The following is a 9,597-nucleotide window of genomic DNA, read 5'->3' as shown; positions in this document are numbered from 1 at the left end:
AAAAAGGTGCAATCTGATGAAAGTCCAGACATGTCTGAGAGCGAGAGCAGAGTCACAGCCTCCAATGACAATTTAGCTCCTAAAAATGTTCCTGCTAAAGGTGGAAACAACAAACTTGAGGCAAAAACCCACTGGGCGGGTAAAGGTGGGGTTTAAACCACTGGTTAAAAAGCTTGTCCCAATACAACATCATTCATTTTTATTATGTTACAGTATTGTGCAGGGTCCTGAAGAGTTACAAGGTTATGTTACTTTAGTTATTGTTGAATTAAAGTGATCACATGACTTCAAGCGAATTCTACTGTTTTGGTCAGCTGACCACCAAAAAGTGCAACTTTCAAACTAGTTAAAATGCTTCAGTTCACTCTGTTGATTCAATCAGACAATGAACAGCACGTAGTAGAAGTGCTGTTCATATGTGTGTGCTGCTCTAGGATGAAAGGTGAAAAACATATCTGTGCATGTCATAGCAGGTTTTAATACAGTGAAATATAGATATTTTTTAGCTCATAGCATCAATTATTTAATCTTCTACTAACTGCAACAATTGCAAGTGCACATTCATCATTTATGAGCTGTTGTTGCAGTCCGTTTTTTGATGACGTCATTCTGCATTGCAACAGCTGAGCAATTTTTACATCTGGACAATCCTGTGGGCTTTTGTAAAAACCTGTTTGATGGTATTGCTGGTACATCTCCACAGTGACAGAGAGGGCTACTGTTATTGTTGGTTGTAAACATGAGCAGGTTCCTTGCAAACACACTGTTAGTATGTAGTGGAAACTGAGATCCTTGCAAAACTATCTTACGAATAGAAGTCTAACTCGAACGAATGAACAAATACGTCTAAAGAACCTATTAAAGTTCTGATTGATTCTGTGACAAAAACAAAGCTACTATCAGCTGCTCCCTTATTTACAAAGAGGCACCACAGCAGGTCGCTCTGCATGAGTGATGTGGCATATTTTTACACCGTGCACAACCCCAAAGGGATATGTGTGCCCTTTAGGGAAATATGTAAACCCACTATACTATGTGTTTACTATACATATTAGGGTAAAGAACTCCATTAAAACTAAATATTCATTTAAAATACTATTTATTAAATAAATGTTAAAAAATATTGAAGTCAGAACCGCTATAGTTAAAAGTAGTTATTTCTACCTAAAGTGCTATGTATTTGGTGTTTGTATTTGGCTCCATTCAGGGAACTCCCTGCATTTCCGTGGACATGCATGGAAAGCTGGAGTTGAGGAGAGCAGCAACAAGACCATGGCTGAGCACAGAGCAGTTATGACTGACAACTGGTATGAGACTGATGTCTGTCTCGAGTTAGATACAGCATGGAAGGAGAAGCTTGGGTCAAGATAAGTTACAAAATGGCCTGCAGAAACCGTAAACAAGCGAAACCACTTGAACCGTGTCCTCGATGGCGATTTTTCAATTGGATGCTATGCCATCTGTTATCAGCTAAATAAAAACAGTGAGGTGGCCTCGAACTGAAATCTGCTGAGTTGCCAGGATTTTGGAAGAGCTTTGTGTTCTGCTTCAACTTATGCTGTGCACAGTTTTTGCCAATCCCCCACCCTACGTATGTAAATTTAGCGCTGTAGTGGCCACAGTTTAACCTGTTACTTTCCCAATAAAGTCAAGGGGAAAACCTTCAGTTGTTTAGGGTTTTTTATTCCAGACCAATAGCAAATATATTCAATTCAGTCATATAAGAGATAAGCAGAATTAACGCTTTGCAGCGCTCAACTTGACCAACTTACTTGAATCAATTTACAACCATGTCTGTGCCGACTCATATAGTATGTAATAAAGAATTTGCAGGAATTTAACGGTGGGCATCAAAGACAAAGACAGCAAGCACAAAAACATATTATTCACTTCTGCTCCCGTATTGAATAATGGTGAATTTAAAGCAAAACTGACCTCTGACCTCACCTTTTGGATAATAAAGAAGTCATCACTTCATCATTTTTTGCAACAAAGCTTCAAAGAAAAGCTTTTGAACTGAGTGCCGGTGTTCTTGAGTTACAGCCAAAATGTTTTGTGGCTGTTATACGTGACCATGAAATTCAAATAAGTTTATCCTTGAGTCCAAGGATAAACTTATTTTTAACAGAAAGACAGTCAACAGATTTAAAGAAATTCCTTCAAGACTTGGGTCACAGTTCAGCACATTTTCTTCTATTAATCAACTAATTGATCCACTAACAGATAAATTAACGACTAATTAATTTAGCTCCACAACAGCGTGTAGCTGTTTTACGTGTTGAAAGGCCGAGTCTGAGAACGGAGCAGGCAAATGGGGGTAAAGGGCAGAGAAAGTCAAACAAGTCAAAAGCGTACTCCTTAATCAAGCTCTTGATGCTGATGCTGAGCCATCTGGACCATCACCATGCAGACATGCAGACCTACACACACACAGTAGTCTCTCTGTGGTTGCCTTTGACTTCCTCACCTCCACTTGCAAACAACAACACAGCATGAGAGAGAAAACAGAGAGGCGAAACTGTGCACAACAGAGGGGCTGAAGTGAACAAACGGTGACTCTGAGGTCACAGGGGCTAATTTTATAATATGGAATAGAGGAGAAGCAAAAGGAAAAATAAACTGATACCATCTACAGTCATTTTATAGGCTTACTGGCAAACTAATCAAGCCACAGTTTAAGATTATGGCCCGATTATGGCTGTATTTAAAACTGAGTGTTAGTAATGGCAAAATATTTTTAGATGCTATTCCAGCTGTACACAGATAAAGGAAGCACCTGGGTGAGCTAAAAAGTTTAGAAGTTAATGCAGGTAGACAAGTCCTGTAAATAATGCAATGACACAAGAGGTTATTTTAAGCGTTTCATGGGAGAAACACTGTGTTTTGGATCCACTGTGAGATTTTTAAAAGCTACATTTCCTGGATGTCATTCTATAAACCATGTGATTATTGACACATTTCAAAACCTCCTAATTTATCCTAGTCTGGGAAAATTAGCATTTTTTTTGTAGTGAACCAGACTGCTGTTTTTATAGCTGTATATCCTGAATAGACCCCAAATGCCCTTCTTTTCTTTTCCAATATTTACTGTGTTACGGTGATATTTTTTCAGTAGTGTGCAGAGCAGAAAATGTAAATTTCTCATTAACTAGATTTAGAGTGAGTCAGGACTGTGTGACATCACTCGATGAGTGAGAGATTGGCCATATACTACTACTAAATTATTCTGGATTCCTACACTAACGTCTTTCACGTCTCTCTTTCAGTCCAGAAACCTGAGACTGGATTTCTCCAGAAGTCAACACAGGCTGAAGTGCCTGTCTTCAAATAGCCTTGGTTTTTGTGATAAACTCGCACGGAGACCAGCGATACAGTGAATCCCTCTGTGTTTGGCAAAGAGCAGATGGAGCTCCTGCTGATCTGTGTGCAACCACACACACAAACATGCATACATCTGGGATGACCTAAGGGGTTCTAGATCATATGGCTCACAGAATGTACTGGGAGAGTAAAGCTCACATCGGATCACAGACCAAATTTCCTGAAACACAGAAATAAAATAACAGCAGAACACAAAAAAGAAAGAAACAAAGAAACAAAGAAAGAAAGAAACAAAGAAAGAAAGAAAGAAAGAAAGAGGATGAAGGGAGTGAAGAAAAAGGAATAAATGACAAATGGGAAAAAGCAAGAGAGAGAGAGGATGCTACCTCATGAGCCTAGCAGGCATGCACTACATGTTAACATTAGTAGGTCAGCCAGCACAGAAATAACTACGCTGTGCGGATGTGTGTGTGTAATAACCTCATACACCCCCTTCCAGCCAATCGCTGTGGATTCTCCATTCTACAAGCCAACCAATTTAAAAAGGCACCATACATCAAGATTTTAAATATGGTCACATGATCACCTTTTACCAGCTGTATATTCAGTTTACACATGAGTGAATTCCCTTTAAAATAGAGCTCATTGTTTCCTCTAAAAGCTGGGTGAGGGCATCAGACTCCTGCTGAAACCTTGTATCAGTAGCAAAATAAACATGAGGCAGAAATGTATTATAGGACATCTGCTGTTATCTGCTGAATATTTTATAATAAATAATGCCAAGGGACATGTCAGCTGACTGTGTATTTAAATAGCAAACGTGGATGTTTTAAGTCACTGCAGAGAAACAATGCGAAACCCATCATGTCACTGAATTTGTTAGACAGACAGTGCCACAATGTGGCAAAACACAGGCACTGCAGTACTTGGTTATTGTTCTTTATATATTTATATTTAGTTTTGAACAAATCTGTCATCTATTCACGTAAATGTGGGGAAAAAACAAGTGAAATTTCTGACATGACAAATGTTCTTCCTTCTTCTTCTCAGGCATCGCCACAGTTGATCATCTGAATTTCACCCTATCTCTACCATCCTCTCCTGTCATCACTCTGCATGTTCTCCTTTACTGCATCCTTTACGTGAATCTTCTCTGTGATCTTTTCTCTTGTCTGCTTCCATATTCAGCATGCTTGGTCCAATTGAGGACACAGCACAAGGCTCAAAAGATGAGGACACTGTTGAAGAATTTGGGATTGTGGAAATGTTTTAGCTATTTAGTCATTTTATTTCTTTGGAACTGACCAAAGAATTTGGTTTTCCAGTTTGTTTGTGTTCTCCTGTAACACCTGAAAAATTTTCCTCGTCACAATTAAGATTTTAGTTTATCATTTATGCCCCTGTTATTTATTTAAAATGATGTTATATTCAAGTTCTGCCCAGCCACATCTTTCCCATTCGTCAGGAATCCTCTCACTCTCCTGGCTGTGGAAGACTCAGTCTGGTTAAAAGGTCCACCGCCCTCTCTCCTTGATATCTCCATAGCACCACAGATAGGTCATCCGGGGCAATCGCCTTTACACTCTTCATCCTCCATCATAGCTGCCCTCATTTCCTCCTAACTAATCCTTTGGACTTCCTGATTCACTAGCTGTTCTCCATCCTTCCTCTCGCTCTCATTTTCTACATTCATGAGCTCCTCAAAGTACTCCCTCCACTTTCCAAGCACACTTCCTTCACTCATTAGTTCATTTCCACCTCTATCCTTAATCACCCTAACCTGCTCTTTCCAGCTTGGACTCTCTTCCTTCAGCCTCACATAAAATGTAACTATAAGCCTTTGCCTTTGTCACCTCTCTCTTGTTCTGTCCTCCCAGTATTCCTGTCTACCTCCCAGAGTATCTCACTTTTCCTTTGTCAACCTCTTCGTTTGAACCACCAAGTCTTCGTGTCTTTTTCCTTTAACCAGAGGTTATACCAAATATCCTCTAGGCAGCTTCCCTCACCACGTTAGCTGTACTATCCAAGAGATCTCTCCCTTACCGACCAGATTTTGTCTCAACTGTTCCCTGAACATTTTTCAACTTACACTATTTAATCCTTGCCTCTAAGTTCATTGGCTACCATCCAATGCTGCCTCCCCTGACCCAGACTTGCAGTCTCATATCGCTTTTAGATTGGAGCAGATTCCTTCACTCTTATGCATCAATGAACTTTCCTCTCTCTTCCTGAAATATGTGTTCACCACAGCCATTTCTATCCTTTTCACAAAATCCACTACCATCCTTTACACCATAGCTACCCAACTCCATTTCACCCCTGTTCCCTTCACCTACATGTCCACTGAAGTCTGCTTCAATCACCGCTCTCTCTGCACTAAGCAGGAACTACATTAAAAGCAAAGAATTCATTTAAACAAAAGGGCAGGTTTCCTTAATTGTGACTGTCTGAAGCAGCATTCAAATAATTCTGATTATCAGAGGTTTCTTTAATTAAATCAACTTGTAGTTATTGTCCACCAGCTTCTAGCAGAACGCTTGGCATAAAACAAAGTGAAAATATCAGAAATCCAAACGTTGTTCTAAACCAGGGCTGCCCAATCCCAGTCCTCGAGAGCTACTATCCTGCAGCTTTTAGATGCATCCCTACTCCAACACAGCTGAATCAAATGGTTTGATTACCTCTTCAGCATGCCATCATGTTTGGCAAAGGCCTGATAACAAGCCATTCATTTGATTCGGGTGTGTGGGAACAAGGATGCATCTAAAAGCTGCAGGACGGTAGCTCTCGAGGACCGGGATTGGGCACCCCTGTTCTAAACAATGTCAAATCAAGGTGAGACTGAAGGGCAGTGCATGGGACTTCAGAACCTTTTTGATTATTGAATCATTAATATGCAAAAACAACCAGGAACAGCAAAAAGAGAGGATCAATACACTGAACTTTGTTCACTGATGCACAAAAAAAGTTGCTTCAGAGTTTGCTTGTCTAAAGAAGGAGAGGTCTCTAAACAATTCCTTAAAAGTTACCCGCTTAGAGTTGGATAAGGTCAGATTACACTACCTTGTAAAAGCATCTACAAAGAGTCGCAGACACTGCAGATTAGTAGTTGATCTTAAGGCACTACTTTTTAGTTATTCGTGACAATTTCAGTGTACAAGGACATCAATATAGAGCCACACATGGACCCGTAGATTTAAAATAGTAAGAGAAGAAGGTCTGAGTGATTAAAATCACAAAGGTTCAAAGCAACAATTGCAGAGGTAACAGGATTATTTCAGTTTGGAGGTGTTTAGCCTTCTTTGGAATTAGACAAGTGACCTGAATCCAAAAAAAGGTTAACACTGCAGCAGGATAATGAGCCAAAAACACACCCCGAAGCTTTACAAGAAACAGCCGAAGACCAGCGAAAACCAGTGAGCACTGACTGTCACAGATTTTCTTCCACAGTTACCAGTCACAGACTGGCAAAGCCAAACATTCCTAATATCACAACACTGACAGATTATGCTGGAATAAAAATGTACAGGACATAACTTTAAGATATAAAATACTCTGAAATTCATGCAAATTATTTAAATAATCAGCTATTAAATTGTAATATTAAAACAATTATACATTTAACCAATGCATTATTAGATATCACTGGCTGACTGAAGGTACTAAGAAAGAAAAAAAATAATCTATCTATCTATCATATAAATAAACATACTATACACACATGAACAACCGTCTTGATCTAGATCAGGGGTGGGCAACCCCTACAGGTTTTAGATGTGTCCTTGAACCAACACAGCTGATTTAAATGGCTAAATTAGCTCCTCAACATGTCCTGAAGTTCTCCAGAGGCCTGGTAACGAACTAATCATGTGATTCAGGTGTGTTGACCCAAGGTGAGATCTAAAACCTGCAGGACACCGGCCCTCGAGGCCTGGAATTGCCCACCCCTGATCTAGATGTTACTTGATTATTTAATTAAGTATAACTGGAGTAGGCTAATGCAAAAATCAGGGATGTAAACTTGTCAAAGTTTGTCTGTCTTTAAGACACTCAACTGTAATTTTTAAATGTTATTTCTTCTGCACCCTTTGCATTTATAGTATTTACATTCACCTAAATCTTTTTCACTCAATACATGAAGAGTGGCTCTGGTCTACTCTCTCAACTGAACTTTCTATGTGTGTGTCTGTGTGTGTTGCAATTTTTCTACAAGTGTGTATGTGTGTGATTAGTAATTTTCTTGATGGGATTAGCTGATCTGGTCCTGTTCAAGTGTCACACAATTAATGTTAACTTGCTAGCCTTCACTGGGACAACAGAGCACTGAAACATGTCCCACGATATTCCCTTACATCCGGCATAAATGTTCACTTGAAGTTGTGGATGAACTGTTTGGATTTGGATGCCAAAAAACTGGCTTCACTGCAGAATTCAAGTGTTCCTACAAAACAACTTTCTTATAACATGAAACAAAGCATCTCTAAAATATAAATGAACACTGTGGTCATGTTTCAGCATCGTCAAGGGAGCTTCACACCCATGAACAGCTTCTGTTCAAGAAATTTTGGATGGATTTGGTTTGGCAAATATTTCCAGTTAGCTAGCACTGGATCACTTTCATTGACTACACTGCAGCATTCGATCCACTGTGGCCAATACTGATGCGTATAAGTATATAGAGTGTTCCTAAGTACTTCAGAAGAATTTAGTTTAGTGGTTAGCATTCATGATTTAGCATTAGAATGCAGCTGACTAATGTTAACCCCCTGACCCTGTACTAATTCTTCTTAATTACTGAGCTCCTCTTGGTTTTCAGCCAGTTCCTGTACCTCCTAGTACCTCTGATATACTTCTGTGGAACTAATTCCAAGATAGTTTTTAAGCCTTGCATACATAGGTGTGTTAACCTACACTTTACCTAAGATATGGTTAAAAATGAGCTAAATACTGTGAAAAACTACGCTGCAATAATAAAAATAGTCCTACTATACTGCAGTCTTGTGTTAACATGCATTTGCAGAATAAACAGAGGACATTTAATTATAGGTAAACATGTAATTCCACACCTGAGTTTAATGTCATATAAGCCTTAAAGCGTACCTAAATTGTGCATGCAATAACACACACATACAGAGGTAATGGACAGCTGGTTATTTATCACTAAAGTAAGTTACACCTTATTTGCCTCTGCTACTCAACTACAGTACAAATCTGTTTCTTCTATGTGAACTGCAAAGTCATAAAGTGTAATTGAAATAATATAATATACATTACATTGATTGAAACCGCAGAGTGGCAGTGCTCCATTTTCACAATTAGCCCACGTGGTGGCCCAGTAGTATCGGCTGTCCTACAGGCAGGCCAGTCCAGAGACATAGTCCAATTCTCTACAGGTGTGGGCCATACAGAGCCAAGACGACGTTTAACCAAACTGTAACAGCGGTCCTGAGTCGCTATATTAGTTCTACTGCAGATGCATGTCACTGGACTCAACTGTCCTACAGCTGCTTACAAAGTTCTCTCTCGCTCGTCTCTCCTCACATGGCTTCTCTGCTGATTACTCCGTCTGATGTTTGAGCCCTCCTCACAGTTACATCACGATGCCAGCTGGACAGCTGTTCAGATGGTAGGACTACAGAAAGGATTTATCATGGCCTTTTTCTGGCAATTGCAAGTAAAGTACCCCTGAAAAACTAGGCATGCAATGACTGCATGAAGTGTTCATGCAGCCATGGACTGTCTTTTCTGCTTTCCAAGGTCTTTGTGTATCTCTCTGACATTTTTTTTCTCTCTATCCTCCTCTTTGTCCATCCTAAAATAGTTCCACCTTTTTAAAGTCTATTAGCAGCCTAAGGTAAGCCTCTTAGGAGAGACTCTTGCTCTCTTGGTGCACAGAAGGCACTCAGTCAGACCAAACAACAATCAGTCACTAATAAAACCAGAGTGGGATTTAAGACTGGATATATCAGAGAGGAAAAGAGGATTGGGCAAGCTAGAGAGGAGAGTATTCATACACAGTTAAATACCCAGACTGCGTGACTCTGAAGACTAGGCAAAGATAACCCAAATAATATAAAATGCAGTTTTTCATTTAATTTATAAAGAGAAAAAATGTATCTGGCCCAATATGCAAAAGTAATTATACCCTAAACCTAAGAAGTGGTTTTGTCACACTTGGCAGCAAGAATTGCAATCAAGCTTTCGCGATGACTGCCAGTGAGCTTTTCACTGCTACTTCCTATTATTCTCCAGATTCCTTTGTGATGAATGATCTTG

The sequence above is a fragment of the Simochromis diagramma genome, unplaced genomic scaffold (assembly GCF_900408965.1).
Source record: "Simochromis diagramma unplaced genomic scaffold, fSimDia1.1 OVJJ01000284.1, whole genome shotgun sequence".
Taxonomy (NCBI): Eukaryota; Metazoa; Chordata; class Actinopteri; order Cichliformes; family Cichlidae; genus Simochromis; species Simochromis diagramma.
This window is presented reverse-complemented; position numbering follows the sequence as displayed.